We start from the raw sequence: 16,832 nt of genomic DNA on the forward strand, positions 1-16,832 counted from the left end.
AACCAAATACCATTCTTGTATATCATATCAAAACATTTTTGGAAATCTATGAACGATGCATAAACCTTTTTCTTTTCATGTTTAATTATTTTATCAATAATAGAACAAAGAGCAAAAATACAGTCTACAGTACTTCTATCTTTTCTAAAGCCGTATTGAAATTCGTTCAGTAATTCATTGTCTTCAGCCCATTTGCGCAGTCGCATATCTAACATTATAGAAAAAATCTTAGAAAATATACTTGTTAGAGTAATGCCCCTATAATTATTTACATCGTTTAAATTGCCCTTTTTAGGTACTGGCACTACAATACCTTTACACCAAGATTCCGGATAGGTGCATGTATTAAATATATGATTAAACAACTTACACAAAACAGGCGCTATGACAGTTTTGTTTTCTATGAATATTTCAGGGATGAGCTTGTCAACACCAGCACTTTTCCCTCTCTTTAAGGAAGAAATGGCCTTTATAACATCATCAACACAAAAATCACAATCTAACTGTTCTACATTTATAACATTTATCTCATCACTACTCAAATTCTCTTCAACATTTATATTTGTGAATACATCATCTTTTGAATAAATATCTTTAAAATGATTATAAAATTGGTCTAGTGATAATTCGTTTTTAACATTTTGTTTTCTCAGTTTCTTAATTTCTTTCCAAAATTTCTGCGGATTTTCACTAGCTAACAAATGCATTTTCTTTTTCTGATTAATATGAAATTTGGTGCGAGCCCGTCTTTTAGCTATTCTGTAGAGACGCCTTTTGGTAACTAGTATTTCCCTATTTTGCTGTGAATTGCATTTAGAATATATTTTATTAGCATATTTTAAATCGCGCCTTGCATTTTCACACTCTTCATTAAACCATGTACTTTTAAACTTTCTGCTACAATAACCCTTAGAACTATTTATTACTTTAGTTTCCCCAAAAATATTAAACGTTTTACTATACAAAATGTCGGATATTTCTTGTATTCCAGAATCTAACTCTGTCTCAGCCTGAATTATGCTGTTAACTATGCTTTCAATGTTACAAATTTCACCTGACATAATTTCTTTGTATATGTTTACTTTATCATCATCCCATTTTAATACATCAACATGAATGCTTTCATCTTTACATGATACTGGCACACACTTCATATATAAATTTAACTCAATCGGCTTATGATGCGAAAAGGTATACAGATCATGTATAATGAAACTACGTACAAAGGGAAACAACTCATGTGATAATAGCACATAGTCGATCAGACTATTACCTGTATTTGATAAAAAGGTAAAATCACCAATACCGGCGTCATTTCCTAGCCGGCCATTTACGATTTTTAAATTAGTGCTGAGACATAAATCTATCAATCTGTTGCCCGAGGAATTAACAGTATTATCCATTGATTTTTGATCAGGCAAATCAACATGATCAATAACGGTTTCATCTTGCTCAATAGATGAAATGTACCGTTCAAAACACTCTGGTTTTTCTAAAATGTCACACTTCTTGCCGCATCTTGCATTAAGGTCGCCAAATATCGACACTTTACCATACTGCGAATAATCTCGCACACCTCTTTCTAATGTCTCAAAGAAACCTATTTCATTCATATTATAGTAAATTGAATTGCTCGGGGGTATATAAACAAAACAAGCAAAAATATCATGTTCATTTTGGAAATAATCTTTGCACAATTTAATCCAAATTAGACCGTTATTGTCTGTTTCAATGATCTTAATACCATGCTTTAAACCGTAAATACGTTGATTCCGTATTGGCTCCCTATGGTGGTAGGTGATTGCATCCCTGAGCTGACCTCAGAGGATAACAAAAATCAGCGTCTTTGCGGTTTACGGCACAACCATGGGACGAAAGCTCTGCGCTGGGAAAAATCACATCCAGGCGAGTGAAGACAAGTGAACCTCGGGCATTGTACTTCCGGGTAATGACATCACCAGGTAAAATCGTCTGGCGGAAGAAGCTAAAATATATAACATATGGTAAGCACCATAGCAAAACAAATAAGTCAGGGCATAAAACTGCTCCTTTGGGTACACCATACCTCCGTAGGCTCCCATAAACAATACGTGCTACTTATACAAAATATATGTGCTACTAAGTTCAGACGTCACGTGATTAAAATACGTCACTAATTACTTCCATTATTACAAAAAATACTTACTTAAAAGACTAAAGTTAAAGTATGAAAAAGATATGAAAAGTATATGATGAAACATTATAGATACGGACATGATAAACTGCAGCTATTATTTACAACTACAAATTAACAAAATTCAATGTAAATCAAACGTTATATGATAGTTGGCATCCATATAATATCTAATGCCATACACTAAAACGGACATTGTATGTATATGCAATAGACTGGCACACAATTTCATATTACAATAATATATTACATACATGGTACTAAACTTGCCATATAGATTTATACATAAAAATACAATGCAGTAATGGCATTCCATAACAACGAAATGTTTGACATAAGTTTTTGAAACAGTGCTTTACAATTATCACGATACAAATTTCAGTATAAATCTAACATCTTATATAAACGAAACTTTTTTAGACTCCTCTTTCTAAATAATTTACAAAAGTCTGAAAAATTTAAAAAATTTATCCTGACATACCGAAACTAGCCAAAATCAAGTGCCGAAAAGAAAAATTTTTACAGAATTCTGTTAAAATGCACAAAAATTTACCAAATAAAAATCGAAATTGCAAAAATCATACAAAAATCTAACAAATAAATTTCTTACCTCAAATCGAGCATAAATTTCTAGCAAGAAAATAATTCAGACATAGATTGTCTATAATGTTGGAAGGTGGGTGTGCGCAAGGCCCATATTTAGTCCAGTCTATTTAAAGGGTAATGTCCCCCCAAATACAAAATTTTCATGGGATTCACGGCCTATGCGTAAACTCTTGACTATTTGTATTTCCACGGGATTCACGATATACCCGGGGGAATCTAACTACTTTGGCGCGGATTTAAAAATTGACAATTTGAGGCCCATTATAAGGGGGTTTTTTGGATAAAAACACGAATTACTGAAAGTTTATAAAATATCACTTTCTTATTACTGAACCGAATTTAATGAAATTTACATGGATATTTAAGTTATGAAATACAGAAAAACCTTAGAAGTATTTTATGCGTGAAATCTGACATTTACCTCAATAACTCAAAAATTTACGAAAAGATAATGCAATACATGCATTTACACTACAGATAAAATAAGGCCCGTATGTCAATTTGTGACAATTTTAGAATAAGTCCGTTTTTCTCTGCTTGGGTGCATGCTATACTACCAAAATATGGTTTTATAGTTTTATAAAGGCAGTCTGTTCCAAACGTACAGACAACCAACTTGGTTGTTTAGACGAAACATTTTATAGCTGTTTGCAAATGCAAGCTTCGTCGCATTATAGAAATGGCCCATTGTTGTTTCATTATCATGCAAATTAGTTTTGCTTTAAGAAAGTAGACTCTATGTTATTTGGTAAATATTTTAGACAAACTATGTTTGAATTGTAGATAAAGTTTTACTTTTATTTCCTTCACATTATCATTTTATAATCTTTGTAACTTATTATTAGGAGTAATTAAAATTGTTCACAACAAAGCATAGCCTATTTAAATCTATTTTCTCTGTATTCTTAATTCAATGCAATTTTCTTGAACAATCTGAATGTTTTTTTTTGAGAATTCTTGTTTGAAACTAAATTAAATCTGTTTGCTAGAAGTAAGATCCAGTACCAAAAAATAATAATTGCACAAATACGTTTACGTATACATTTTGTATTTATAGAAATTTAAACAAACCTTATTATACATGTGCCCAAACCCACAAATAATAGCAGACAAGTTTTGAACTAGTCTTTTCATGAAATGTAATAACTTACGCAAGACCTCTTACGCCCACTAGCACCAACTTAAACGGAATCGATATCAATCACTGTGGATGAACTCTATGATTCTAAGGAAAAAGAACACTGAACCATTATAGTTCATTTCTTTTTCTTTTTTGCCTTTTTTTTGTAATCACCGCTTTTCTCGCACAAATGGTGTCGCTTTTAACGGTTGAAAATAGAATTGAATCATTTAAGCGAATAATAATGAGACGTAACGCTTCCTTTAAATGACACAAGCGCAACTGATTACTAATAAACAAAATAGCCACCTCAGTATGCCTTCTGCAAAGTATTAATTGACGCATGGGAAATATCTGTTACTTGCAGAATTACGGAAGTAGTGTCTCAGTTTTTGTAATGTTAATCTCAGCATCGTTTCATACATTTGTTTAGAGGGATATTAAACGCTGATGTATCTTTTCTATTTCTTTAAGATTTTTATTTTATCAAAACTATAGTTTTGATCGTGTTAAATAAACTTTATTCCATATTTTTTTCTTACGTGCATATTAAAATGGGCGTTTGATACTTCCTCATCACTCACAAACATAATTCATAAGTATAGATTGTATTACAGTTGGCAGGCCCGACCAGATAATTGTAAACCTTAATCTTCATTCATTAGAAAACGAGTTTCAATACATTTGTCTTTAAGTTGACGGTCACTCTATGTTCTAATAAGAGATGTATACACGCCATCGACAGATGTGGGCAGCGGACACGCGGCAAACTGGGAGAGTTTCATAACTTATTTCAAACAATTGAACTTTAAATTTGCATTTTTAGGGTTCCATAGTGATCATATCTTTATTTGTTTGTTTTTTTTGTTTGTTTTTTTCAGCTTACTTAAATATTTTTACCTACAGTGTCTGTCGTCGGCCGTCGTCAAAAATTAGATAGTTAATACACATTGTCAGAAAGTCAGCATCTTGACCTAATCTTTGTATCTGGTCAGAATTTCTGCCAAAAATGATCTTGGACGAGTTAGATACTGGGTCATTTTTAACTGATTCATTTACAAGGTCATTAGGGAACATTCATAGTTGTATTGTTTATGGTGCGACACGAACTGATATGTCTGTGATTAGTACTCTTCGCCCTTTACACGAGTTGTGAATTTGACACGGAGAACGTCCTTTCCGATCTACCATGTCTTGCAGTCAAGAACTTGGCTGAATATCTCTCGCCAGAATAAGCAAAACACAACGGAGGACCCCAGGTGTCCAGGTCATGAGAATTAGTTACAGTTCTTCTTGTTATGCCCGAATTTAAAACAATTGTTGGACTAAAATGACAACGACGGTTGAGGAATGATAATTATGCAAAGACATATGTTTTTGTGGGCAACCCTTTCAGATTCATCGAGATGATCACTTATTAGTTATTTTTTGATAGTTTCGGTATACTAGCTATATTCTCGAATGAATGGAGGGATACTTGGCATTTTCAGTCCTGTTCTGAGGGTCCTGTCCGTAGACTGAAATAAAAGAAATCTAGGAAATGTTGGATTTTAAGGATAAACACCTTCAATGCCGTCTGTTGTGGTATGTGGTCGTTTGTTTCAGTATCTCACACGTGAACATGGAAACAGAGTGGATATCCTGCTCTTATCCTGCTACAACAACTGTAGTGATACATTAGCACAAGTATTATATTATTTTTATATATCACCAGCTGTTTTGTATTGCATAAATGTTCAGTTTATTGCTTCTCTGCTCACCAAACTGGCACAAACCACCGGCTTCATATTTTATATATAATATATATATATATTTATATTATATATATATATATATTTTATATATATTATATATATATATATATATACTGAATTACATTTAACGATAAAGTTTAATATAAATTTAATTAAAAACGTAATGGGGAAAGCAATAAACAGGTAACAAATGGATTTTTGGTAATGAATTTGGCTTAACGTTTATGTATGTGCAACGTAAAAATGAAAAGACTTAGTAAAATATATAACAACTGAAAATATAAGCATAAACAGTAGATTTTAGGGCTTGATATGACTATCTGATTAATTGCACTGGTCTAATACGACCGCCAAAAGGTCTACGCCTCTAAGGTCAAAGATACTCTGAAAAGGGAACACACACATGAACACAAACATGCAAATATGGGAATATGTGACATCTCAAAATCTATGACCCACCTCTCTTGCTTGCAGCAAACGGGCGGCTCAAATTGTGGGGGAGTCGTAGCCCTCTGAATACACAAACCGTAATGTTCTATCCGCCACCGACAATGGGTGCATTCTCAGATGTGTTCATACATGTACGGCGATATACATGGAACCTACTTTCAATGCAACAGAGTGCAATTAGGTGAAAAGTAGCGTATGTTCACCAGTTTAAATAATGGGCTTGTTCTATATGAAAACAATAGGAAGGACTGAACAAAACTGGAATTTAGAAAAGGGTTATGAAGTTACGGAGCCTTTATATGACGGACCATATCCGAGGAATGATTACACTATACCCAAAATGCGGGAGTATTTTAATTACACAAGCCGAAATGTTCAATCTGAGGAACTAAACAGAACCACTAACACAACGTAAGTTTGGTGTTGAACGATCTAAAAAGATCGATTTATTACACATCTGATTGAATGTAACAACGCTGCCGTGATAGGTTTTAAAGTCAACAGGATAACGCTTTGGAAGCTTTAGACATAACAATTTAAATAAAAACTTGATTTGATTTGCTTTATTAATGCGAATATTATAAAATTGTAGGCGTTAAGAAAATTTAGCGATATAACATAATATGTTTTATGTACTTGTCGGTTGATCATACTGAGTGTCTATCTACTTCAGCACAGGACGATATTTTTATTTCTCAGTGCTATAGTCATGATATATATTATATCGTTATATATTAAAACGGTATCAATGATATTTCATTTTGTCGGCAAAACAGGAGTTCATGTCTAACAGTAATCATCTGAAATTAAGAAAGTTACGTGTCTGTTCGCGGGATACTTGCAGCGGTATAGTTATAGTCTTTGGTCAATTATGTAAAATGTGTATGTAAATGATAAGAGAAGTCTCCGAGTGAACGACACAAAGCATTGCTAGTTTGCAGACACGCTGACTGCACAAATGTTAAATTTATGAATTAATATCGTGTAGTTCATAGCAGCTTAAGGCGAATGCATTCCATCACGGAATTGGACAATATATCATCAGAAAAACATTTTTGTCATCAAAACAGATTTGTGATCGTGTACTATAAAATTAGAATTGTAGCTCACGCGTTTATATTGACGCCTTGTAAATGATGTGTCAAAATAGAGACTATAAGTAGTTTCCTTACTAGGTACTATAAGCAGTTTCCTCACTAGGGACTATAAGTAGTTTCATCATTAGGGACTATAAGTAGTTTCCTTACTAGGAACTATAACCATTTTTCTTACTAGGGACTATGAGTAGTTTCCTTAATAGGGACTATAAGTAGTTTACTCACTAGGGACTATAAGCAGTTTCCTTAATAGGGACTATTAGAAGTAACCTCACTAGGGACTATAAGTTGTTTCCTCACTAGGGACTATAAGTTGTTTCCTCACTAGGGACTATAAGTAGTAACCTCGCTAGTGACTATAAGTAGTTTCCTCGCTAGACTATAAGTAGTTTTCTCGCTAGGGACTAAAAGTCGTTTCCTCGCTAGTGACTATAAGTAGTTTCCTCCCTAGGCTATAAGTAGTTTCCTCGCTAGCGACTATAAGTAGTTTCCTCGCTAGGGACTATAAGTAGTAACCTCGCTAGTGACTATAAGTAGTAACCTCGCTAGTGACTATAAGTAGTTTCCTCGCTAGGCTATAAGTAGTTTCCTCGCTAGGGACTAAAAGCCGTTTCCTTGCTAGGGACTACAAGTAGTTTCCTCGCTAGGCTATGAGTAGTTTCCTTACTAGGGACAGTAAGTAGTTTCCTTACTAGGGACTGTAAGTAGTTTCCTTACCAGGGACTATAAGTAGTCCCTCGCTAGGGACTATAAGTAGTTTCGTTACTAGGGACTATAAGTAGTTTCCTTACTAGGGACTATAAGTAGTTTCCTTACTAGTGACTATAAGTAGTTTCCTTACCAGGGACTATAAGTAATAACCTCGCTAGTGACTAGAAGTAGTTTCCTCGCTAGACTATAAGTAGTTTCCATACTAGGGACAATAAGTAGTTTCCTTACCAGGGACTATAAGCAGTAACCTCGCTAGTGACAAGAAGTAGTTTCTTCGCTAGGCTATAAGTAGTTTCCTCGCTAGGGACTAAAAGTCGTTTCCTCGCTAGTGACAATAAGTAGATTCCTCGCTAGGCTATAAGTAGTTTCCTTGCTAGGGACTATAAGTAGTTTCCTTGCTAGGGACTATAAGTAGTTTCCTTGCTAGGGACTATAAGTAGTTTCCTCGCTAGTGACTATAAGTAGTAACCACGCTAGTGACTATAAATAGTTTCCTTGCTAGCGACTATAATTAGTTTCCTCGCCAGTGACTATAAGTACTAACCTCGCTAGTGACTATAAGTAGTAACCTTGCTAGGCTATAAGTACTTTCTTCGCAGGCGACTATAAGTAGTTTCCTCGCCAGTGACTATAAGTAGTAACCTCGCTAGTGACTATAAGTAGTAACATCGTTAGGCTATAAGTAGTAACCTCGCTAGTGACTATAAGTAGTAACTTCGCTAGGCCATAAGAAGTTTCCTCGCTAGGCTATAAGTAGTCCCTCGCTAGGCTATAAGTAGTAACCTCGCTAGTGACTATAAGTAGTTTCCTCGCTAGTGGTTATAAGTAGTAACTTCGATAGTGACTATAAGTAGTAACCTCGCTAGACCATAAGAAGTTTCCTCGCTAGACTATAAGTAGTTTCCTCGCTAAGCTATAAGTAGTAACCTCGCTAGTGACTATAAGTAGTTTCCTCGCTAGCGACTATAAGTAGTTTTCTCGCTAGTGACTATAAGTAGTAACTTCGATAGTGACTATAAGAAGTAACCTCGCTAGTGACTATAAGTAGTTTCCCCGCTATTGACTATAAGTAGTAACCTCGCTAGTGACTGTAAGTAGTAACCTCGCTGGTGACTATAAGTAGTAACCTCGCTAGTGACTATAAGTAGTAACCTCGCTAGGCTATAGGTAGTTTCCTCGGTAGGATATAAGTAGTTTCCTCGCTAGTGACTATAAGTCGAAACCTGGCTAGTGATTATAAGTAGTAACCTCGCTACCGACTATAAGTAGTAACCCCGCTAGGCTATTAGTAGTTTCCTCGCTAGGGACTATAAGAAGTAACCTCGCTAGTGACTATAAGTAGTAACCTTGCTAGTGACTATAAGAGGTAACATCGCTAGGGCTATAAGTAGTAATCTCCCTAGTGACTATAAATAGTTTTCTCGCTAGGCTATAAGTAGTTTCCTCGCTAGTGACTATAAGTAGTTTCCTCGCTAGGCTATAAGTAGTAACCTCGCTAGTGACTATAAGTAGTTTCCTCGCCAGTGACTATAAGTAATAACTTCGCTAGTGACTATAGGTAGTAACCCCGCTAGTGACTATAAGTAGAAACCTCGCTAGGCTATAAGTAGTAACCTCGCTAGTGACTATAAGTAGTAACTTTGCTAGGCCAGAAGTAGTTTCCTCGCTAGGCTATAAGTAGTTTCCTCGCTCGGCTGTAAGTAGTAACCTCATTAGCGACTATAAGTAGTTTTCCCGCTAGGGACTATAAGTAGTAACCTCGCTTTGGACTATAAGTAGTAACCTCGCTAGGGACTATAAGTAGTAACCTCGCTAGGGACTATAAGTAGTTTCCTCGCTAGCCTATAAGAAGTAACCACGCTAGTGACTATAAATAGTTTCCTCGCTAGGCTGTAATAAGTAACCATGCTAGTGACTATAAATAGTTTCCTCGCTAGGGACTATAAGTAGTAACCGCGCTAGTCACTATAAGTAGTTTCCTCGCTAGGGACTATAAGTAGTAACCTCGCTAGGGACTACAAGTAAAAACCTCGCTAGTCACTATAAGTAGTTTCCTCGCTAGGGACTATAAGTAGTAACCTCGCTATGGACTATAAGTAGTAACCTCGCTAGAGACTATAAGTAGTAACCTCGCTAGGGACTATAAGTAGTTTCCTCGCTAGCCTATAAGAAGTAACCACGCTAGTGACTATAAATAGTTTCATCGCTAGGCTATAATAAGTAACCACGCTAGTAACTATAAATAGTTTCCTCGCTAGGGACTATAAGTAGTAACCGCGCTAGTCACTATAAGTAGTTTCCTCGCTAGTGACTATAAGTAATAACCTCGCTAGTGACTATAAGTAGTAACCTCGCTAGTGACTATAAGAAGTAACCTCGCTAGTGAATATAAGTAGTTTCCTCGCTAGTGACTATAAGCAGTAACCTCGCTAGTGACTATAAGTAGTAACCTTGCTAGTGACTATAAGAAGTAACGCCGCTAGTGACTATAAGTAGTAACATCGTTAGTGACTATAAGTAGTAACCTGGCTAGGCTATAAGTAGTTTCCTCGCTAGCGACTATAAGTAGTAACCTCGCTAGGATTTAAGTAGATTCCTCGCTAGGGACTATAAGTAGTTTCCTTGCTAGTGACTATAAGTAGTTTCCTCGCTAGTGACTATAAGTAGTAACCTCGCTAGTGACTATAAATAGTAACCTCGCTAGTGACTATAAGAAGTAACCTCGCTAGTGACTATAAGTAGTTTCCTCGCTAGTGACTATAAGTAGTAACCTCGCTAGTGACTATAAGTAGTAACCTCGCTAGTGACTATAAGAAGTAACGTCGCTAGTGACTATAAGTAGTAAGCTCGCTAGTGACTATATGTAGTAACCTGGCTAGGCTATAAGTAGTTTCCTCGCTAGCGACTATAAGTAGTAACCTCGCTAGGCTTTAAGTAGTTTCCTCGCTAGGGACTATAAGTAGTTTCCTCGCTAGGGACTATAAGTAGTTTTCTCGCTAGGGACTATAAGTAGTTTCCTCGCTAGAGACTATAAGTAGTTTCCTTGCTAGAGACTATAAGTAGTTTCCTCGCAAGGGAGTATAAGTAGTTTTCTCGCTAGGGACTATAAGTAGTTTCCTCGCTAGAGACTATAAGTAGTTTCCTCGCTAGTGACTATAAGTAGTTTCCTCGCTAGGGACTATAAGTAGTTTCCTCGATACTGACTATAAGTATTAACCTCGCTAGTGACTATTAGTAGTTTTCTCGCTAGGCTATGAGTAGTTTCCTCGCTAGTGACTATAAGTAGTTTCCTCGCTAGCGACTATAAGTAGTAACCTCGCTAGCGACTATAAGTCGTTTCCTCGCTAGGGACTACAAGTAGTTTCCTTACTATGGACTATAAATAGTTTCCTCGCAAGGGACTATAAGTAGTTTCGTAACTGGAACGTGTTACACGCATCGATCTGAAAAGGCCAAGTACTGTTTATACACAATGTCTACAATTAGCACAATTGTCTCTACATTTGCTTCCGCATGCCTTTGTTGGGAATACAACCACCTGTACCTTGCCTTGTAAAGCTTAAGACTGCCATTTCATAACACTGTTAATAACAAATTGCAATTCATTTTGACTGACCAACTCAAAGCATACTTATTAATCCAAAGAACATGCAAAATAGAATGCCAGGTCTATGAAATTATAGACCATAGGGAATGAAAATTAGAATAATCAGCATGCTACTGTTATCTACGTCACGCTTGAAGCTTTTCTATATACTTCTGCTGTACTCAGATTGATGTGTTCTGATAAAAAATATCTCTTATTTATCATATAAAAATGAGTTGAAATCATTAAAAAAAAAACTACAGCTGTCAAGTAATTTAAGAAAATTGCTATCCAAATGGACGACATTTTAAAAGAAATCATAGAAGCACACCACAAGGCTTTTAGAAAACAAGGATACAATTACTTGTACATTAACTTTTAGTTTGACATTATTCGTGTTTTGTTTAGAGCTATATTGATACATATAGGAAATTCGGAGTCTTCCAGCTTTAATGGTTGAGGAAGAATTGCACCTATGGTCCTAAGTTTACTAGAAATAAGGCAATATAGATAAAATGAAAGAAAGTCTATTAATTTTGATTACAGATGGTGTATTTATAATTTGATTATCTAAATACCAGGCGAGACATGTATTAATATTCAAACATTAAGTACTGTTTGGGTCTGTTTTGATTTCACGTATCGCGTGCAAAAAAAAAAACCCAATGACGTGAGAAGGATTTTAATAAGGAAAAATGTCAATGTTTGTCTATGTAGTATTGCAATGTAGGAGTATAAGCCTCAATATTATACTGAGCGTTAAAACATACATCTTTACTTTTAGAAATAAACCGAAAAATAATACTAATACATATAAGTCATGAAGTCCATGCAATTACCCATTTTATAATATACAACCGTCTACGCTCTTTAGCCTCGTGTTGGGCAGAATTCAACATTGCACATGTAACAAGGACCCAAACAAACATCTAGAGATATTTGTAGATCTGTTTCAAACTGTGGTGTACATGGAACCTTCAATGATAAGAGTACAATTCCGTGCAGAGCGGCGTATTGTAACCAATTTGATAATGGGCTTGCCTTAAGAAATATACAACGGGCAGTACTAAACAAACTGGAACTTAGAGAGGGGATCTGAATTGGAGTTTATGATACTTGTATATCACAGAGACTGCGAAAAGACACAATATCTAAGAGACTTCTGCAGATTTTTTCATAGGCTGTTTCAATGGAACCTACCTTGCTACAGTCTATAGTCTGTCCCACCTAATTTTGGACCTCAACTTTGGGCTGATATGAAGAAATGAAACGGGATCAAAGAACATAAAACATGTTTTTGTGAATAAAAAAAAGTCACCCTCGAGAACTTCAAGGATTTTTGAAACAATGGTCTGGTTTTCCCATGCGACTAAATTTCAGTTTCCCTATGGGAGTTCGCTGTTGTTTATTCCTGGTCGCCATTGCCAAATATTCTCTATTTTGGAGATTTTCGGGGAAATTTCACGTGTTATTCCGTGGGGACGTTTTACACTTATTTTTTACACTTTGCCATTTTTCCTCCTGTAAGAAACACAATGGGTTTGAAATAGAATTTACAATTTAGTATAGATCTCTACAAACGAAATTTTGAAAAATGTAAAAATGAAAAATAGAAAAAGAACTTTAAGTAATGTATTCAGTTATAAATCCTTTAATCATTATTCCATTTATCCTGTCAGTGTACCCGGTTTCGCACACCCAGCGAACTCATGTACTTTGTGAGAATAAAGCAGAAAATCTAACAATTTTTTGTCATTATTTCACGAAACTGAGTTATTCCCTACATAATATGACACAAGTGGTCGTTCCCCACTGGAGTCTCGTTCTGGTAAGTGCAGACGAAAACACTAACGATACTAACGGAGGCCAGTATGTCAGCTGAAAAATACTAAATTTCATGAAAAAAATGACTATGCAAACAACAACATTGTGCAAAATAAATTGAAAAAATCACTATTCCATCATACATAGAAGTATTTACCTATTACTTTACCCAAATAAAAGTATTTCAACAGTTATAGAAGTTCTCCCTACCTGCAAAATGACTTCAATTTTATTGTTTCTTTTAAGTTTTTATCAAAACAGAGAACTTATTCCCATGGGAACAAATTGTGCACCCCTTGTCGCAGATTTGTTTTTATATTGTTATGAAAGAGACTTTATGTTGAGCCTCTCTCCAGATACGCAGGCAGATATTATAACGGCATTTAATAATACATCACGCTATCTAGATGATATTCTTAATGTGGATAATCCGTTTTTTGGTCAATTGGTGGGTACTATTTATCCTAGGGAGCTTCAGTTAATTAAAACTAACAATTCGGATACTGATGCTTCATTTTTAGATTTACATCTCTCTATTTATGACAATTTTATACATACCAAAATTTATGACAAGAGGGATGATTTTAATTTTAGTATTGTAAATTTTCCCCATTTGGATGGGGATGTACCTCAGGCTACATCTTATGGGGTATATATTTCTCAATTAATTCGGTTTGCCAGAGCGTGTAGTCATGTCAAGCATTTCAATGAACGTAATCAATATATTACAGGTAAACTTCTTCAGCAAGGCTACCGTTATTACAAATTGCGTAAATATTTTGCTAAATTTTATTATCGTAATTCTGATTTAGTTTTAAAATTCAATAGTAATTTAAAGACACTTCTGCGAGAAGGTATTTCTAAACCCGTTTTTTATGGGGATGTGGTTTACAAACTTCGTAAGATCTTGGGTCACGGTAATTTTCCAAATGTATTTGGAAAGATTATCAAACGTTTTATTAAAAGAGGTTACGACCCAACTGTTTTGAGACATACCGCATGTTTAGTGTTCAACCCGTTTACAGTTGGACACTACGCTTCCCTCTTTGATTGCGTCTGACGGAAGAGGGGGAGGACTCTATGATAAGCAGTTTTTAATATTAGTTTTGATATTTGTCTTCTGGCCTGTTTCGTCGGGCCCTTAAGGGTGTTTCTCTTGTTGCTCTGTCTTCTGAAAAGGCATTGAGTTATACGTTTTTGGTTCTTAAGGTTTGTTTTTTTATATATTTATACACGAGCATTTTTGTGTTTTACATGCCATGCCTTTTTGTTTCCATTACGTGTGTAAGAGATTCACCTGGAGGCGATTACTTTTATTTACACTGTCCCATGTCTTTGGAACATGGTGGGGGTAAGAGTGAGGTTAGGTGCACCATAAACCGGTTTAAGCTCCCCAGTGGTGTTTTTGCCACTGACCGTTCCAAGGCGGTGCCCCACTGTGTTCCTTTGTTTGTTCGTTTCGTCTTATGTGTTGGCTTTGTGTGCGTGTGTGTTGTTCGTTTTGTCCTTATGTGTTGGCTTTGGGTGTGTGTGTGTGTGTGTGTGTGTGTGTGCGTGTGTGTGTGTGGGTTGGTGTGTGTGTGTGTGGTGCACGCGTCTGCGTGCTGGGGGTTTCGTTTTGGGGAGGCTACGTTTTTGGTGCGTGGCATTCCCTGTTTGATATTTTTCTTTGTTTTTTTAATTGAATAATCAGACTTGTAGGGGTCACTGGTGATTCAACAGCTTCTATGGTTTTATTTTTGTTTCAGGCGTTCAGTTGCTTTAACCTTTTCTGCTTTTAGAAGTAAAACAGGGTTTTGGTACCTGGCTTTCACTTTCATAACTGCTTTTATATTTTGCTTTCAGATGTTTTATTGGAAAATACATGATTAAATTGAATTGAATAAATGGTTAAAAAGTTAATCAACATTTTTCTGTTGGGTAACTGCATTATTGTCATTGAATTCTATAAATATCAGGGTGTGCGAAACCGGGTACACTTCAATGCAACAACCTGTCAAATTATGTTATCTGAATCAAGTAGCCCAAGAGATATGACGTCATTGCAGTGGGCAGTGAAAGTAGCGTGTTTTAAAACAAAATATGGTATTTTATCAAAACATGTAGAGGTAAATTCATATTTTATCATTTTTAACTAAATAGGAAGGTATTCTTAGGAAATGTGTGCGAAACCGGGTACACCGATTCTAAATCCTTCCAAACGAAGTCCAGTTCAATGCACAATTTTCAAAGTCTGAAGTTTTACACTGAAAATCCATCATCCGAAAATTGGTCCAGTCAATCTACGACAGTCTTTTGAAGAATTTCAGGCAAATAACTGAAATATGCACTTGAAACAATATCTTTAATCACAGTATTTTCCAAATGCATAATCCAGGAAGAACCTGTACGATACAAAGACGTCAACTGCTTCAGCCTCCTTAGAATATAGCCTTCTACACATTTAAGAAGCTCGCCATGACACAATAACTTTTCAATTATGTCATACAATATATGACGTCATATATCATACAATATATGACGTCACTAAATATCTCGCGCGATCAAGTGCATAGGCGGCACATGTCGGCTTCCTTACGCATAGCTACCCCAACAATAATAAATTAAGTAAATATTGAAGCTAACTGAGTCCCGAATTTAAAGAGGATAAAGCAAATTAGCTGTCGACTGTGCCAGTCTGACTACGTGAATAAAATGTAAATCAAAGGCGGGAATGATTCAGTTTGCTTTGAGCCCAGACCTTAATCTTAGAAAAATAGTTAACATGTTTCCTTTATAACATATCGATAGAGCTACTTTAAAAGAAAACGTGTAAAAAGGGATTTTTCTATCACCGACAAAAACAAACAACCCCCTCCAGTTGGCTGAGAATTGACCAGAGGCCACTATTTCATACCTGTATTTCAAGAGAGGAATAAGGAGAAATCCCTCCATTATTAGATCTATATTAGACCAAAAACTGCACAGGAAGCAACCATTTTATGCCTGTATTTCAAAGATTTCCAGGGGAGAGCCCCCTGACCCCACTAAAATGAGGGGAGTACATCCACTAATAAATGCACCAGAGGACACCATTCATAGCCCCCACACCCCTAACAAGGGCATCCCCTCTAATACCTCGCTATGCACCTTGGCGGTGACATCTTCGTTCTAGACTGGTGCCCCCCACCCCCGTCAAAAGTTTCTTTATCTGGGCCTGTACCGTATGATAGGCCTACAATGAAAGTTCATTTGGCATGTGACTATATCACGGCTTATGTACATGACCGCAGTGATATTCTGTGTAGACTGTATCCTTTCGGCTACCAATGCGTACCATAAAAACCGGGGTCGCTATTACCGCTATCATACACCGACTGACTACCGCAGACGCCTAAAACGTACCATAAAAACGAGGGTCCACATTACCGACATCGTACAGCGTAGGACTACCGGGAATTTTTAGTTTTTCTTTGTATCTGGGAGGAATTTGAATGCTTTTCATTTATTGCAGAATTTCATCGCGAGTGTA

The 16,832-nt window shown here is 35.9% G+C and overlaps 1 pseudogene; it reads left to right on the plus strand.

The window, feature by feature from the left end:
• The first annotated feature begins 5,468 nt into the window (after positions 1-5,468).
• On the plus strand, positions 5,469-10,845 carry LOC123555800 (uncharacterized; annotated as a pseudogene).
• The last annotated feature ends 5,987 nt before the right edge of the window (positions 10,846-16,832 follow it).

Source organism: Mercenaria mercenaria, chromosome 7 (genome assembly GCF_021730395.1).
Source record: "Mercenaria mercenaria strain notata chromosome 7, MADL_Memer_1, whole genome shotgun sequence".
Classification (NCBI taxonomy): domain Eukaryota; kingdom Metazoa; phylum Mollusca; class Bivalvia; order Venerida; family Veneridae; genus Mercenaria; species Mercenaria mercenaria.